The sequence below is a fragment of the Papio anubis genome, chromosome 5 (assembly GCF_008728515.1).
Source record: "Papio anubis isolate 15944 chromosome 5, Panubis1.0, whole genome shotgun sequence".
NCBI lineage: Eukaryota > Metazoa > Chordata > Mammalia > Primates > Cercopithecidae > Papio > Papio anubis.
Genome location: NC_044980.1, coordinates 72,345,830 through 72,362,968, shown reverse-complemented (window position 1 = coordinate 72,362,968; position 17,139 = coordinate 72,345,830). Strand labels below are relative to the sequence as shown.

Below are 17,139 nucleotides of genomic sequence, written 5' to 3'. Positions count from 1 at the left end.
GCACAAGCTACAGAAAATAACATATTTTTTCCAATTCAAAATAATTTCCTCCTCTGCAGCCTTCTCCCTCCCACAGAAACATCTTCTGTTTATCAAAAGTCCCAGCACCCTTGAACCTCCATTCATAAGTTCAGTACAGAAAATTGGGATCATTAAATTCCTTGGATGGAAAAGAATCCTGAAATTGCAGTATGTAGAGTTGGGTTAGAGGTATGAATGTGGATAGAAAATGTATAGTTATGGGTAAATTAAGGATACCATGATACAGTTTTTCTAATTTATGAGTTTTTGATATTTGGCAGTATTTGGATATTTGTTATAAATATCTATGAAAAACATGCCCATTGTAAAAAAATTAGAAAAATTTCAAAAAATATACTTAGCAAGGTAAGTATAAAATCATAATTATATAATATTTTAAAAAATCATAATCCTATTATCTTAAGGCAAAGTAATTGGCATTTCCTTGTCCCAGTGTTTGTTTAGATAATATTTGCTTTACAAGAAATGGATATAGATGCAATTTTTTTGTATACGTTGTTATCTAACTTTATGTCATAAGCTCAATGGCTGCATAGAATTCTCCCATATAGAGGTATCATAGTTTTCTTCCAGCATTCCTATAGTAATGGCAATTTGTTGTTTCCAATGTTATGCTATAAATAAATAATATTACAACCTTTTTCATAAATCTTTGCCTTTCTGATTATTTCTTTAAGATAAACTTTCAAACAAGAATTGCTTGGTGTCAATGTTTTAAAATTTCTTATGCTGGGAAATTGACATCTGGAAAAGCAGGGTACCCACTGGATATTGGTACCCCCTGGACCCCTTCTTTGCCATCTTTTAAGAAATGAAGTGACTCAACTATTTAATTAATTTTTAAATTATGAACAACATTGAACAATTTTTCACATGCATTTGGTCTTTATCTGTATCTTGAAGTCACAAGTGCATTTTCACTTTAGAGCATGTGGAATATCTTTACCTGGAACTCTTTACCCAGATCTTCAGATGGCTGGCTTCTATTTTTAGTTTAGGTCTTAGTTCAGATGTTAATTTCTCTGACTTCCCAATTTACTCACTATGCTACAGTCCCCATACCCCATCCCAGGTATTTTTTTGTAGTATTACTATTTTTTATTTTCCTTTTAGTACTTATCACTATCTGAAATGATCTTGTTTTTTATCTATTTTGTTTTTAAACTATTTATTTATTTTTATTTCAATAGATTTTTGGGAACAGGTGGTGTTTGGTTACATAAATAAGTTCTTTAGTTAAACTTTTTATTTTGAAATAATTTCAGTCTTACAGAAAAGTTGCAAGAATAATACAGAAAATTTTTATATACCCTTCACTTACATTCCCCAAATGTCAATTTTGGCTATATTTGCTTTGTTTTATTCCGGATGGCTCTCTTCTCTCTCTCTTCCTCTCCCTTCTTTTCCCTCCCTCCCTCCCTCCTTCCACCCCCTCGTAAGACAGTGGTAAGTATTCATGTATTTGTATCTAAGCACATCTAAGCACAGAAAATGTAGAGTAAAAATACAGTAGAAACGATAGAAAAGATACAGTAAAAATACAGTAGAAAAGATAAAAAATTGTATACTTGAATAGGACACTTACCATGAATGGAACCTGTAGGATTGGAAGTTGCTCTGGGTGGGTCAGTGAGTGAGTGGTGAGTGAATGTGAAGACCTAAGATATTACCATACACTGCTGTAGACTTTATCAACACTGCACTTAGACTATACTACATTTATTTTTAAAAAATGTTCTTCCTTCAGTAATAAATTAGCCTTAGCTTACTGTAACATTTTAACTTCATAAACATTTAAAATTTTTTTGACTTTTTACTTTTTTGTAATAGCTGCAAACATGAACACGTATTCAGCTGCACAAAACTATTTTCTTTATATCCTTAATCTAAAAATGTTTTTAAAACTTTTTAAACTTCTTTCAAAAAATGAAGACACAAACACATATATTAGCCGATGCCTACGCAGGGTCGGGATCATCAGTATTACTGTCTTCTACCTCTACATCTTGTCCCACCGGAAGGTCTTCAAGGGCAGTAACGCATGGAGCTGTCATCTCCTATGATAACAATGCCTTCTTCTGAAATACCCCCGAAGGACCGGCCTGGGACTGTCAGATAATTAATGTTTTTTTAAATAAGTAGAAGGAGTACACTTTAAAATAACTTTAAAAGTTTATTATAGTATAGTATAATAAATACATAAACCAGTGACATAGCCATTTATTTTTATCAAATATTATGTACTATACATCATTGTATGTGCTATGCATTTATACAACTGACAGCACAGTAGATTTATTTATATCGGCATCACCACAAACACATGAGTACTGCATTGTGCTGTGACGATATGGCAGCTGCTGGGTGATAGGAGTTTTTCAGCTCCCTTATAATCTTATGGGACCACTGTTGCATATGCTGGTCACGGTTGATCAAAACATTGTCATGCTGTGCATGACTGTATTCAATGGGAACTCTTATACTTCTTATTTGGTGTACTTGTTCTTTCTCACTTTCTTTTGTGATTACCTAAAGTTAGTAGTGATGTGTCTACTTTGTGAAGTTTCTTTTTCTTTTCTTTCTTTTTTTTTTTTTTTGAAACAGGGTGTCGCTCTGTTGCCCAGGCTGGAGTGCAGTGGCGCGATCTCGGCTCACTGCAACCTCCGCCTCCCAGATTCAAGCTATTCTCCTGCCTCAGCCTCCTGAGTAGCTGGGACTACAGGCGCCCGCCACCACGCCCGGCTAATTTTTTGCATTTTTTTTTGTAGAGACAGGGTTTCACTGTGTTAGCCAGGATGGTCTCGATCTCCTGACCTCGTGATCTACCCACCTCGGCCTCCCAAAGTGCTGGGATTATAGGCATGAGCCACTGCACCTGGCCTTTTTTTTTTTTTAAATACATAAAAAAAAGATTTTGGCCAGGTGTGGTGGTTCACACCCATAATTCTAGCACTTTAGGAGACCATGGCGGGAAGATTGCTTGGGTCTAGCAGTTTGAGACCAGACTGGACAACATGGCCAGACCTTGTCTCTACAAAAAATTAGCCAGATGTGGTAGCACCTACTTGTGGTCCAGTAGCACCTACCTGTGGTCCAGTAGCACCTACCTGTGGTCCCAGCTACATGGGAGGCTGAGGTAGGAGGAACATTTGAGCCCAGGAGGTTGAGGTTGCAGTGAGCCATGATTGTGCCACGGCACTTCGGCACTGAAGACAGAACAAGACCTGTCTCACCGGAAAAAAAAAAAAAAAAGCCCACAAAATTTTGATTAACTAGTAAATGCCACTTATGAATTTACCTTATGAATTTCTATTTTTATCTTATTTATTCCTGCCTTGTGCTTTGTTTGGTTTTTTAGGTTTCAGCATTTTGAAAGGGGATTTAATTCCTTTTTTTCATTCTTTCACTTTTGTTTATATATGTTTTTCAGGCTATTGATCTTCCTCTGATCATTGCTTTAAGTGTATCCCATAGATTCTGATATTTAATGTTTTCATTATTATTTCTGGAAATTCTGTAATTTTGACTTTATTTCCTTTTCATACAACAGCTGTATGAAAAGTATAAAAGGTCCCTTAATTTCCTGGTGGAAGGGCCTTTTTAATCTTTTGATTTAGTTACTAATTTCTAGTTCTGTTGCATTGGGATCACAGGGTTTTATTTGTATAATTTCTATGTTACATAATTTACTGCTGCTTTTTTGGTGACCTAATATTTTATCAGTTTTTTTGAACGCTCCTTGTGTGTCTTGTGTACATATACTTGGATAGTGCTTTGTGACCCAACTGAAAATATTTTTTAGTAGAGAACTCATTCGTGTTTATTGATGTGATTTTTATGTTTGGTCTCAACTCATCATTATGTTATCATTTCTGTGTGTGCATTATATTAATAATTTTTCTATATGATATGTTCTTTGCTCTTTTTAACTATCTTTTGCTATTTAAATGTCTCTTAATATTTAAAATGGTCTTAATTTTGTTGTAATAGTTACCTTTGAACTTCCACCCCTTTAGAATGCTCCTAGTCACCTGTGTTCATATTTAAATATATACTATCTGGTTTGTTTTTTTGGGTTTTGTTTGTTTGTTTGTTTGTTTGGTTTTTGTTTTTGAGACAGTCTCACTCTGTCACCCAGGCTGGAGGCCAGTGGCACAATCACAGATACCTACAGTCTCGACCTCCTGGGCTCAAGCATTTCTCCCTACTCAGCCTCCCGAGGAGCTGGGACTACAAGTGTATGCCACCAAGCCTGGCTAATTTTTAAATTTTTTGTAGAAATGGGGTTTCACTCTATTGTCTAGGCTGGTCTTGAACTCCTGGGCCCAAACAATCCTCCCACCTTAGCCTCCCAAAGTTCTGGGATTACAGGCATGAGCCACTGCGCCTGGCCTGGTGTGTTAGTTTTTAATGATATCCTTTGACTCTGAACTATTAACATACTTAATAATAATGTGCTTATTCTGCTTTCATTTTCCCCTTTCTCTTCCTGTTTTTCGGTTGCATTATTTCTACCTTGTCAGAATACTTAACAGATTATTTTTTAACCATCGTCTACATTTGTTTTAGTCTTTATACATTAAATATATTAAATGTTTACTGTCTTAGTCCTTTTGTGCTGCTGTAACAGAAAACTACAATCTGGGTAATTTATAAAGAACAGAAATTTCTCACACTTCTGGCAACTGGAAAGCCGAGGTCAAGGTACGGGCAGGTTTGGTTGTGGGACTGCTTTCCCCTTCCAAGATGTTGCCCTCCAGAGGGAATGCTGTCTCCTCACGTGGGGGAAGATGGAAGAGCAAGCCAGCAACACTGCAGAGGAAACCTCTTTTATAAGGACCTTACTCCCATTCATGAGGAGAGGAGCCCTCATGACCTAATCGTCTCTTAAAGGCCCTACTTCTTAATAGCATCTCATTGGCCATTACATTTCAATACTTGAATTTTGGAGGGGACACATTCAAATCATAGCACTCACCATCAGTCCTTTTTCTGAAGTTTCCACATGATCTCTTGGTTGGATAAAGCTTATCTTCTTGTAGATGGTTGCAAAAGAGCTCATGGATACATATTTTCTGAGATCTTGCTTGTTTAAACTTTTTTTTTTATCTCATATATTCAGTATTGGGGTGACAACTTGGCAAGATATTTAATATAAAATCCCTGGTTCATAATTTTCTTTCATTGAATTACTTGAAAATGACACTCCATTATACAAGGGTTTTGTATATCTCTTTTGAGAAATCTGATTCCAGTCTGATTCTCTTTCCTTGTAAGTTTTGGATTAATTTTACTTGTGTGCCCTGAGGATTTTTCTTTTATTTTTAAAATAAAGTTTAAATGATATACTAGAATATTTCACAAAATCCATTGTTGAGGGTGTTTTCCCAGGTACACAGTGGGCCTTTTTAATTTGTATATCCAGGTTTTTCTTTATTTCTAGGAAGTTTTCTTGCATAAAGGTTTTAAATACTAGTTCTGTTCTAATGTGTTGTTTTTCTTCTTCAGGAGCTCCAATTTTATGTAATTTGATTTCTTGTCTTTTGCAACCTCTTTTTATTTTCTCTACTTTATCTCACTTTCATTCTCTAGGATTATTTAAAATAATAAGTAATAATTGAATGAAAAATAGTTCTATTCAAATCTATTTTTCCTTGGGTCCTTATAACTCAGTTTTCATTTCTGATAGATTTTGCCTTTTTCTTCTGTTTCTTTCATGAGTTCAATCAACCTTTCTGTTCTTTGGAGTTTTGTTTGTTTTACCCATTTCTATTCTAAGTTTTTCAATATATAATTCAAACTTGTTTTTAAATGCTTATTTGAGAATATTTAGTTCAGAGTGGAATATTGTATTAGAGTTTTCTTCTGCTTCATAGTTGGTTTTGGGCAGATTCATCTACTCAAGTGTTTTTAGCATTTTCTATTTTCTATTTCCTTTTATAATAGTTGGTGTAGATGAAGATTGCTTACACATTTGCATTTTGTGGATAGAATAGCAGTGTGGGGTGGTTTATAAATTATTAGTTCAAAAACACCCTCTTTTGCAGAGACAGTTGGAAGAAAGATTGTATGTCCTTTAATAGTTTAATTGTCTTTGGTCTTAAATTTTCCTTTCTTGCTTCTTTTTCCCTTTACTCTGAAAGATTCTTTTCTCTTCCTTTTATCTTCTGCTCTTTGGAATTGTCTTCAGCCTTTCTAAGACTACTTCCTCAAGTTTCGTTTATACTGTTAAGTTCCTTTCTTATAATCTGCTCTGGTTTTCTAGTTGTTTTTTTTTTCAGTATTCTGGCATTCACACTGGTAATGGTCTTTCTCTTTCTTGGGGTTACCGTAGTTTAGTCTGAGGACTTTTGTTCTCTTCTGGGCATTGCCCCCACAACTCTGCCTTCCCTTTTGCAAAGGGTTAGAGTGAGAGCTTGAGAAATACCTCTGCTGGAAATTGGTGCTTATATTTTCTAATTAAAGGCAATTTGATGTTTGTATTGTTCTGTGTCTTCTAGTTATGTCAAAGTCATGGAATTTGCACACCTTTGTATAGTTTATAGTTTGGGGAGGATAGTTGGTAGATTGCAGTATACATAGTCACTGTTACCATGGCTGCCCAGAAGTCTATTCTGTTTACCTCTTTATTGCCAGTGTCTTCCTTTTAGAATGTATGTTCTATTAAAACAGGAATCATCTTTGTTTTATTTACTGCTTTATCCCCAATGCCTAGTACACAGAAGATGTAATTGTTGAATAAGTTCTTCAAAATGTGTGTGTATGTGTTTTACCCATTTTTCTTTTAAATTATTCATACTTGTCTTGATTATTTATATTTCCTATTATATAGAAGGTTAACAATCTTATGGGGCAATAATACATCTTATTCATAAGAGTTTAAGATGTATATCAGATGTCAGTTTTTCTACAGCTTTTATTTAGATTAAATGATGCAAGATTTAAGTTTATAGAAAATTAAAGCTGGGTTTGGTACTGTAATCTCAGTACTTTGGGATGCTGAGGAAGAAGGATTGCTTGAGACTAGGAGTTTGTGACCAGCCTAGGCAACATAGGAGGACCCTGTCTCCACAAAAATATTTTTTAAATTGGCTGGGCATGGTGGTGTGCACCTATAGTCCCAGCTACTCAAGACTCTGAGTCAGGAAAATCAAGGGAGGGAGGAGGGGGAGGAAGAGAGAGGGAGGGAGGGAAGGAAGAGAAGGAAGAAAGGAAAGGAAGGAGGGAAGGGAGGGAAGGAAAGAGGAAGGAAGGAAATTAAGTTAATCTGCCCCATTGGTGGTATTTATAATTGTTATTTAATTTTATTGTAATCATTGTAGTATTTTAGGCTCTGTAACAAATACAGAGCATAACCTCCTGCCCAGTAGGATTTTATACTTTGTTTTCGCCTTTGTTTCCTTTTATTGATAGATAATATTTTACATATTTATGGGATACATGTGATAATTTTTACATGTGTAGTCTGTGTAATGATCACGTCAGGGTGTTCAAGGTATTCAGCTCCTTGAATACTTATCTGTGTGTTGATAATATTTCAGTCCCTCTCTTATAACTACTTTGAAATATACAATATATTGTTGCTAACTATAGGAACTCTAGTCTGCTATCAACATTAGAACTTATTTCTTCTATCTAACTGTAAATGTATACTCATTCACTGATCTTTTTTCATTTTCTCCTCCCACCATCACACCTTTCCCAGCTTATAGTAACCATCATTCTGTACTCTTACGTCCATGAGATCAAGTTCTTCAGGTCCCACTTATCAGTAAGAAGATTCAGTATTTGTCTTTCTGTACCTGGCTTATTTCACTTAACATAATGACCTCCAGTTCTATCCATGTTGCAGCGAATGAAATGATTTTACTCCTTTTTAAGGCTGAATAATATTCCATTGTATATATACCACATTATCTTTATCCATTTGTCTGCTAATGGACACTTAGGTTGATTCCATGTCTTTGGTATTGTGAATAGTGCTGTGATAAACATGCAAATGTGGGTATCCCTTTGATGTACTGATTTATTTTCCCTTGGACATATATCCAGTATTGGGATTACATGATTGTATGATAGTTTTTTTATTTTTAATTTTTTAAAAAAATCTCCAATAGTTTTTAGTAGTTGTACTGATTTACATTTCCACCATCATTGTGTAAGAGTGCCTTTTTCTCCGTATCCTCACCAGCATCTCTTCTTTTTTGTCTTTTTAATGATAGTTATTCTATCAATTCAATTCTGATGTTATCTAAAAGTGATAATAATGGCCAGTGTAATCACAGTAAGATGATAGCTTTTCTTTTTTCTTTTTCTTTTTTGTCTTTTTTTTTTTTTTTTTTTTTTGAGACAGCGTGTCACTCTGTCACCCAGGCTGGAGCACAATGGCACGATCTCAGCTCACTGCAACCTCCACCTCCGAGATTTAAGCTATTATCCTGCCTCAGCTTCCTGAGTAGCTGGGATTACAGATGCCCGCCGCCATGCCTAGCTAATTTTTGTGTTTTTAGTAGAGATGGGGTTTACACCATGTTGGTCAGGCTGGTCTGGAACTTTTGGCCTTAGGTGATCCACCTGCCTCAGCCTCTGAAAGTGTTAGGATTATAGGCATGAGCCATCACCTGGCCATAAGATGATATCTTATTTGGTTTTGATTTGTATTTCCTTGATGATCAGTGATATTGAGCATTTTTTAATATACCTGTTAGCCCTAATGTGTCTTCTTTTGAGAACTGTCTATGTCCTTTGCCTACTTTTTAGTGGAGTTATTTGTGTTTTTTTTTTTGTTGAGTTGTTTGAGTTTCTTGTGTATTCTGGATATTAGTCCCTTGTCAGATGAATAGTTTCCAAATAGTTTCTCCCATTCAACAGGTTGTCTCTTTGTTGATTGTTTCCCTTGCTGTGCAGATGCTTTTTAGTTTAATATAATCCCATTTGTCTATTTTTGTTTTAGTTGTCTGTGTTTTTGAAGTCATAGACATAAAGTCTTTGCCTACACCAATGTCCAGAAGTGTTTTTTAAAATGTTTTCTTCTAGTAATTTTATAGATTTAGGTCTTACATTTAAGTCTTTAATCCATCTTGAATTGATTTTTATATATGGTGAGGGATAGAGGTCTCACCCTATCTCTGAGGGAAAAGCTTTTCCTCCTTCATTATGATGTTAATTGTGGGTTTGTCACTTAGGCTTTTATTATTTTGAGACATGTTCCCTCTATACCTAGTTTTTTGAGCATTTTTATCATGAAGGGATGTTGGATTTTATCAAATGTTTTTTCTGCATCTATTGATAATCATATTTTTTTCCTTCATTCTGTTGATGTGATGTATCATTTATTAATTTCTCTGTTAAACTATCCTTGTTTCCTTGGTATAAATCCCATTTGATTATGGTATATCATCTTTTTGATACACTGTTGAATTCAGTTGGCTGGTATTTTGTTGAGGATTTTTACGTCTGTGTTTATCAGCGATATTGGCCTATAGTTTTCTTTTTTTGTTGTGTCTTTGTCTGCTTTTTGGCATCAGAGTAACGCTGGCCTCATGGAATAAGTTAGGAAAAATTCCCTCCTCTTCAATTTTTATGGAATAGTTTGAAGGGGATTGGTATTAGTTCTTTATTGTTTCGTAGAATTCGGCAGTGAAGCCCTCTGGTTTGTACTTTTCTTTGTTTGGAGACTTCTTACTACTAATTCAGTCTTGCTACTCGTTATTGGTCTGTTCAGGTTTTCTATTTCTGATTCAAATCTTGGTAAGTTATAAGTTTCCAGGAATTCATCCATTTCCTCCAGATTTTCCAGTTTGTTCGTGTGTACCTCATACTAGTCTCTCGTAATCTTTTGTATTTCTGTAGTGTGAGTCGTAATGCTTCCCTTTCCATTTCTGATTTTGTTTATTTGGGCTTTTTTTTCTTCTTGGTCTAGCTAGCGATTTATCAATTTTGTTGATCTTTTCAAAGAATCAAATTTTTGTTTCATTGATCCTTTATTTTTTTGTTTTGTTTTTTGGTCTTTATTATTTCCTTCTGCTATTTTGGGGTTTGGTTTATTTTTGCTTTTCTAGTTTCTTGGGGCACATTGTTAGATTGTTATTTGAAATCTACGTTTTTGATGTAGGCATTTATTGCTGTAAACTTGCCTCTTAGTACTGCTTTTGCTTTTGCTGTGTCACATGGAGTTTGGTATGTTATATTTCTGTTTTCATTTGTTTCAAGATATTTTTTAATTTTCATCTTAATTTCCTCATTGACCCAATGGTTGCTCAGGAGCATATTGTTTAATTTTCATATATTTGTATAGTTTCCAAAGTTTTTCTTGGTATTGATTTCTGGTTTTATTTCATTGTGGTCTGAGAAGATAATTAATACGATTTCAATTTTTAGAAATTTGTTGAGACTTGTTTTGTGGCTTAACATATGATCTGTCTTTGAGAATGTTCCATGTGGTAATGAGAAGAATTGTTGTGTAAGATGTTCTGTAGGCCAGGTGCAGTGGTTTACGCCTTTAATTCTAGCACTTTGGGAGGCCAAGGTGGACGGATCACAAGGTCAGGAGTTTGAGACCAACCTGGCCAACATGGTGAAACTCCGTCTCTACTAAAAATACAAAAATTAGCTGGGCATGGTGGTGGGTGCCTGTAGTCCCAGCTACTCGAGAGACTGAGGCAGGAGAATCGCTTGAACCCGGGAGGCAGAGGTTGCAGTGAGCCGAGATCACACCACTGCACCCTAGCCTGGGCAACAGAGCTAGACTCCGTCTCAAAAAAAAAAAGTCTGTTAAGTCTGTTTGTTAACTACAATCTGTCCAAGGCCCAGTTTAAATACAATGATTCTTTGTTGATTTTCTGTCTTGATCTGTCTAATGCTGAGACTGGGGTGTTGAAGTACTACACAAATTACTGTATTGGAATCTGTCTTTCAATCTAGTAATATTTACTTCATGAATTTAGGTGTGCCAGAAACATATATATCCTCTTGCTGGATTGATCTCTCTATCACTATATAGTGACTTCATGTTTTCTACTGTTTTTGGCTTAAGGTATATTTTATCTGATATAGGTGTAACTACTCCTGTGCACTTTTGGTTTCCATTTGCATAGAATATCTTTTTCCATACGTTTACTTTTGATCTGTAAGTCTTTTTACAAATAAAGTATGTTTCTTGTAAGCAGCATATAGTCGGTCATAATTGTAATCCATTCAGCCAGTCTGTATCTTTTAAGTGGAGAATGTAATCCATTTTCATTCTAGGTTACTGTTGATATTTGAGGTTTTGTTCCTGTCACATCGCTAATTGCTTTCTGGTTGTTTTGTTGTTTGTTCCTTGTTTTTTCTCCTATTGTTCCTTGTGATGATTTGGTGTAGTGATACCATTTGAATCCTTTCTCTTCCTTATTTGTGTGTTTGCTTTAACAATGTTTTATACTTTCATGTGTTTTCAGGATGGAAAATGTCATCCTTTCATTTCTAGACTTAGAACTCCCTTGAGCATTTCTTGTAGGGCTGATATACTGATGATGAATTCTTTCAGCCCTTGGTTTTCTGGGAAAGACTTTATTTCTCCTTCATTTACAAAGGACAATTTTGCTGGATGTAGTATGCTTGGCTAGCAGTTTTGTTTTTTGTTTTTTTCTTTCAACACTATGAATATATCACCCCATTCTTTCCTGGCCTGTGAGGTTTCTGCTGAGAAATGCCCTGTTGGTCTGAAGGGGGTCCTTTTTAGGTGACAAGATGCTTATCTCTTGCTATTTTTAGAATTTTGACTTTAGACATTTTGACTGTAATGTGCCGTGGACAAGACTTTCTTTCATTTTATCTGTTTGGGGATGTCAGAGCTTCCTGTATCTGGATGTCTAAATATCTTGGTAGATTTGGGGCATTTTCATCTGGTATTTCATTAACTAGATTTTTCTACTCTTTTGCTCTCTGTTTGCCTCCTAGAACCCTGATAATTTGCATATTTTATGGCCACTTTATGGTGTCCCGTATGTCACAAAGGCTTTGCTTATTCTTTTTTATTACTTTTTCTTTATTTTTGTCTATATTATTTCAAAAGACTTGTCTTTGAGTTCTGAAATTATTTTTTCTGTTTGATCTGGCCTATTGTTGAATCTTTTGAATGTATTTTTTATTTTATTCAATGAATTCTTCATTTCCAGAATTTCTGTTATAGTGTGTATCTCTTTAATAAATGTCTCATTCATAGTCTGAATTATTTTTCAGATTTCTTTGTACTTTTTTTTTTTTTTGGAGGTGGAGTTTTGCTTTGTGGCCCAGTCTGGAGCGCAGTGGCACGATCTCGGCTTATTGCAACCTCCGCCTCCCAGGTTCATGTGATTCTCCTACCTCAGTCTTCAGAGTAGCTGGGATTACAGGCGCATACCATCATGGCCAGCTAAATTTTTGTATTTTTAGGAGAGACAGGGTTTCACCATGTTGACCACGCTGGTCTCAAACTTCTAACCTCAAGCAATCTGCCTGCCTGAGCCTCCCAAAGTTCTGGGATTACAGACGTGAGCCACTGCACCCAGCCTCTTTGTACGTTTTTTAGAATTTTCTTGTATCTCACTAAGCTTCTTTAGAATCAATAATTTGAATTATTTTGGGGGGACTTAATGAATTTTGTTTTGATTGGGATGTGTTGCTGGAAAATTATTCTTTTCCTTGGAAGGTGTTTCTCATGTTTGATGTATTCTTACATTCATATCTACATATCTGGTGTAACAGTCACTTCTGCCAGCTTTTAAAATTTGCTTTCATAGGAGAATATTCTTTCCTGTAGATGTATCTATGGTATTGGATGCACAGGGCACTTTGGCTTTTATTCTGAGTGTGTTCAGTAGCATGGTCTCTGTATGATTTATTTGGCTGTAAATAGCATCAATAGTACCTGTGATTTTCTTAGTGGCTTAGGGTGCAGTTATTAGTAGAGGCTGTGGTGAAATTTTGCTGGGGACTAGGACACCAAGTGGGCCAGTCTTTGGACCCTGATGGTGGCAGCAGTGGGCCAAGTGTGCCTGTCCTTAGGCTCCAGGGTGGTATATGCTTGCACCAGTGTTAGCAGTTCCAGGCAAGCTGATTTTGGGGTCTCCTGGTGTCTTGGAAGCCAGTAGTGGTAGCAGTGCAAGGGTGGGTGGGTTCTCTGACCCCTGGGCAACTGGTGTAGAATGGGCGATGGCAGTTGTGGGACAATCCTCTGTGTCTCGTGCAGTGCATGCTGGTGTTGGCAGTGGCTGCAAAGGGTTGGACAGGCCAGTCTCCAGGCCTGCAGGTGGCATGTGCAGGTAGGTGCCAGCTGTGGTGGTAGCAGCCGGGAAGGTAAGCCCAACCTCATTCCCCTGGGAGGAGTGTTCAGGTGCCAACATTGGTGGACTGGGCTGGGCAATCCCTTCACTTCCCCTACCTCCCGATTGTATGCTGTTACATGGAGGGGATCAAGGCCAGGCCAATTAGGCTAGTTTTCAGGCCTCCTGATGGTATGTGCAGGTGCCAGCCATGGTAGGTAGGGGCAGGGCAATCCCCAGGAATGCTCACATTGTTGCCCTGCTGCTCAGGAGGACAGTGCCACCTTCATTGTTAGCAGCCTTGGCTGATACGTGGGAAGTGTGCACGCCACTTGTCCCTCAGTCCTGACGGTGGTAGCCTGTGCCTTGATGGCACTTAGCCTCGGTGCAGTAGCCCTCAGTCACTTGCACCTAAGCACTGGGTGTAACAGCCCATGTTTCTGTTGAGCCTTAGCCACAGCACTGCTGGGCTCTAGGACACCACAGTTTATTGGAGGTGGGCTCTAAAATGGTGCCTTGCTGCAGCTTAGGTCTCAGGGGTTGTGTGGCACCCAGCGCTAGCGCTCTCTCGAGAACAGTGCTGTCACACAATCTCCCAGCAGTGTTAGTTTCCAGTGCCTGGAGAGCCAAGAGACTTTCCCATGGCTAGGATTGCAGGATTCATGGTGGAAATACGGACCACCGAGGTTCTCTTACCCTTTATGCATGTTGGGGAATCTCAGCTCCCCACCAATCCTGGCCAAGCCGACTTCCTTCTCCTTCCTTGCTTTAGGTATTTCTTGTCAGTTTTTCTGTTGAATTCCAGTGCCCTCTCTTGGATAATCCATTTGTAGTATGATTAGTCACTATTTCGGTTCTTCTTAGTAGAGAAGGCAAGTACAAATTGCTTCTAGTCAGCCATCTTGAATCCTCTCCCACCTTTTAAGAAACTCAGAAGGGAGTTGATGATTCTGGTCTAATGTGCTTTATCAGGGCTGAACTATGCCTCTCTCTAGTTGCTCCTGGTGTGTGCCTTACATTAGTAAAGGAAAAGAGAGAAATAACAGAGCCAAAATGATAGTGAGCAGAAGAATGAGTTTGGATGGAGAATAAAAGGCAAGGCTGGGCATAGTGGTTCACGTCTGTAGTCCCAGCACTTTGGGAGGCCGAGGCAGGAGGATCACTTGAGCCCAGGAGTTTGAGACCAGCCTAGGCAACATAGTGAGACCCCGTCTCTACAAAAAAATAACAAATAGAAGGGCAAGAAGGGAAAGGTTGGTTGGAAAATATGAGCAAAAGGTGCTGAAGTTATTGCTGTTAGAATATATGTATATAAAATTCTCTCTCTCTGTGATAGATAGATAGATAGATAGATAGATAGATAGATAGATAGATAAAAGGTAGACACCTGAGAAGTGCCACTCTCTATGGCCTCTCTTACATCTTGGCCCCTGTGCTCTAAGTTGTCTATTCTTGCTCTAGGAACATATTCTCTTTGCCTAAAAATAGACTAGCACCATCAAGCAGTGTATTAGGTCCCTTTTGTTATCTAACTTGTAAAATTCCTGCAAACAAAGAGATGCTTAGAGTAGGAGATTCATTCTAGAGAGAATAACACAATTTTATTAGCTGAGGGAATTTTGTGTTTTGCTTGCTTCCATTGAAAATGTTTGGCTGTGTCATTGATTGGCAAGGAAACAAGGGAGCCTTTCATTTTTAGGAGGGCTTTAGAGGGCAAGCTGGGTGGTGCCTGGTGAAGTGGGTGTCTGCTAGTGAGTGACATTTGGTCTATTTTTATAGTTGGAAACATTCTACCCTTAAGCTTATTGTTTAAGCAGGCAAGAGAGCATGCTGTGCAGTCATGAGTGGAATTTTTATATTTGATCTCAGGATCTGTTTCCTTCCTCATAGTTAAAACCTCCATGTGTTTGGCTTCTGAATTTATAAATATTTTATTAGTTTCAGATTCTCTTCTCAATTTACTTATCTTGACCTTGCAGATTATCCAAAGTCAAGAGATTAGAAACATACCTGGCTAACATCTAACAGTCAATAGTTTGAGATTCAATTCCTTAAATTCTTCCTTTAAAAATCATTATAGCTGCTTGATTCCTTTCTTGTATTTTCCCAGGCTCTTGCAACTCATCTGTAGCATCCTTGCTTGAGCCTTGTCAAACCACTGACAAAGATAACTCAGAGTTATTACTTTTTAAATGTATTTGAGCCAATTTCCAATTTTTTTTTTTTTGGAGACAGAGTCTTACTTTGTTACCCCAGGCTGAAGTGAAGTGATGTAATTTCGGCTCACCACAACCTCCGCCTCCAGGTTCGAGCCATTCTCCTGCCTCAGCCTCCCGAGTAGCTGAGATTACAGGCATATGCCACCACGCCCGGCTAATTTTTATATTTTTAGTAGAGACGAAGGGATTCGCCATGTTGGCCAAACTGGTCTCGACCTCCTGACCTCAGGTGATTCAGCCTCCCAGAGTTCTGGGATTACAGGCGTGAGCCCTGCCCTGATTATTTTTCTCAAAAGTTTAATTTTTACATTGTGAGAAAATTTTAATTTTTAATTTTTTTTTCATTCTTTATCCAACTTGGGAGAAAAATTTTTGGGAAAAAGTGTCCATAAGTTCAACACCAGAGCTATTTTTTATTTCCTATTTCTACATTAATTCCTAGTGTTTGTCCTCATGCCTACAAATTTTTACCACTTTCAGTGAGCTACTCTATATTCTGTTCTTTTCATTTCAGTGATCTATTTTTTTTAATTTCCACTGTCCTTTAGACTTGATTGAATTCCTTTAGAAATTAACATTTAAATGATGTATTAACATTTTGAAACATCTTATTTTCTGAGGCTATCATGTTGTGTAACTAACATCAAGATATTTTCACTGTCCCATGTACTTTATATGTCTTAATGTAATTTGTGTCAGTCACTTAGTTTCTCTCAAACGTAAAAGTGAGCTTTCCAGAAAGGATATATAACTTTCAATTCATTGCTTATCTGAATTGCTTGTTTAAAGTGTAATAGTTGGCTTTCTCCCATTTTTCTCAATCTGATTTTTTAACCAAAACGAAATCATTAGCTTGATTTATGTCATTTTTTTTTTAGACTCACTTTATTATATTTGTCACATTTAGAGACATTTTAAAGGCAATAATAGGCCGGGCGTGGTGGCTCATGCCTGTAATCCTAGAATTTTTGGAGGCCGAGGCAGGTGAATCACTGGAGGTCAAGAGTTCAAGACTGGCCTGGCTAACATGGCAAAACCCCGTCTCTACTAAAAATACAAAAATTAGCCAGGCGTGGTGGCGCATGCCTGTAATCCCAGCTACTCTGGAGGCTGAGGCAGGAGAATGGCTTGAACCCAGGAGGCGGAGGTTGCAGTGAGCCAAGATTGCACCATTGCACTCCATCCTGGGGGACAGAGTGAGACTGCATCTCAAAAATCAACAACAACAAAAACAAAAGCAGTAATAACTTCTAAATAATTTTTAAGTGTACCAGAGTTTATTCTGTCAAAAAAAAATTGTTTAGTGTTTTTTTTTTGTTGTCATGAACATTTGATTTCCTTTTATCATTTTTTTTTCCTTGGCTTGTAATATATTGGAACTGTTAACTTATAATTCTCTATTATGTATGGTTATTATGTATCTTCACTACAGTTTCTAGCAGCTGAGTGATACTCTCTACATATACATTTATTTGATATTGAGGCAAAGTAAAGAATAATTTACATATTCAGAGGATCCTAAAATCACATTTTAGAGAGTTAATTTCTTGTCTAAATCTTTCTCTAGAGTTGCCAGTAAACAGAAAAAGTTAATT

The 17,139-nt window shown here is 37.0% G+C and overlaps 1 protein-coding gene across 7 annotated transcripts in view; it reads left to right on the top strand.

Moving 5' to 3' along the window:
* HOMER1 (homer scaffold protein 1) overlaps positions 1-17,139 on the top strand; it is a 164,901-nt gene that overhangs the window by 118,857 nt on the left and 28,905 nt on the right. The gene's annotated exons all lie outside the window — the stretch shown is intronic.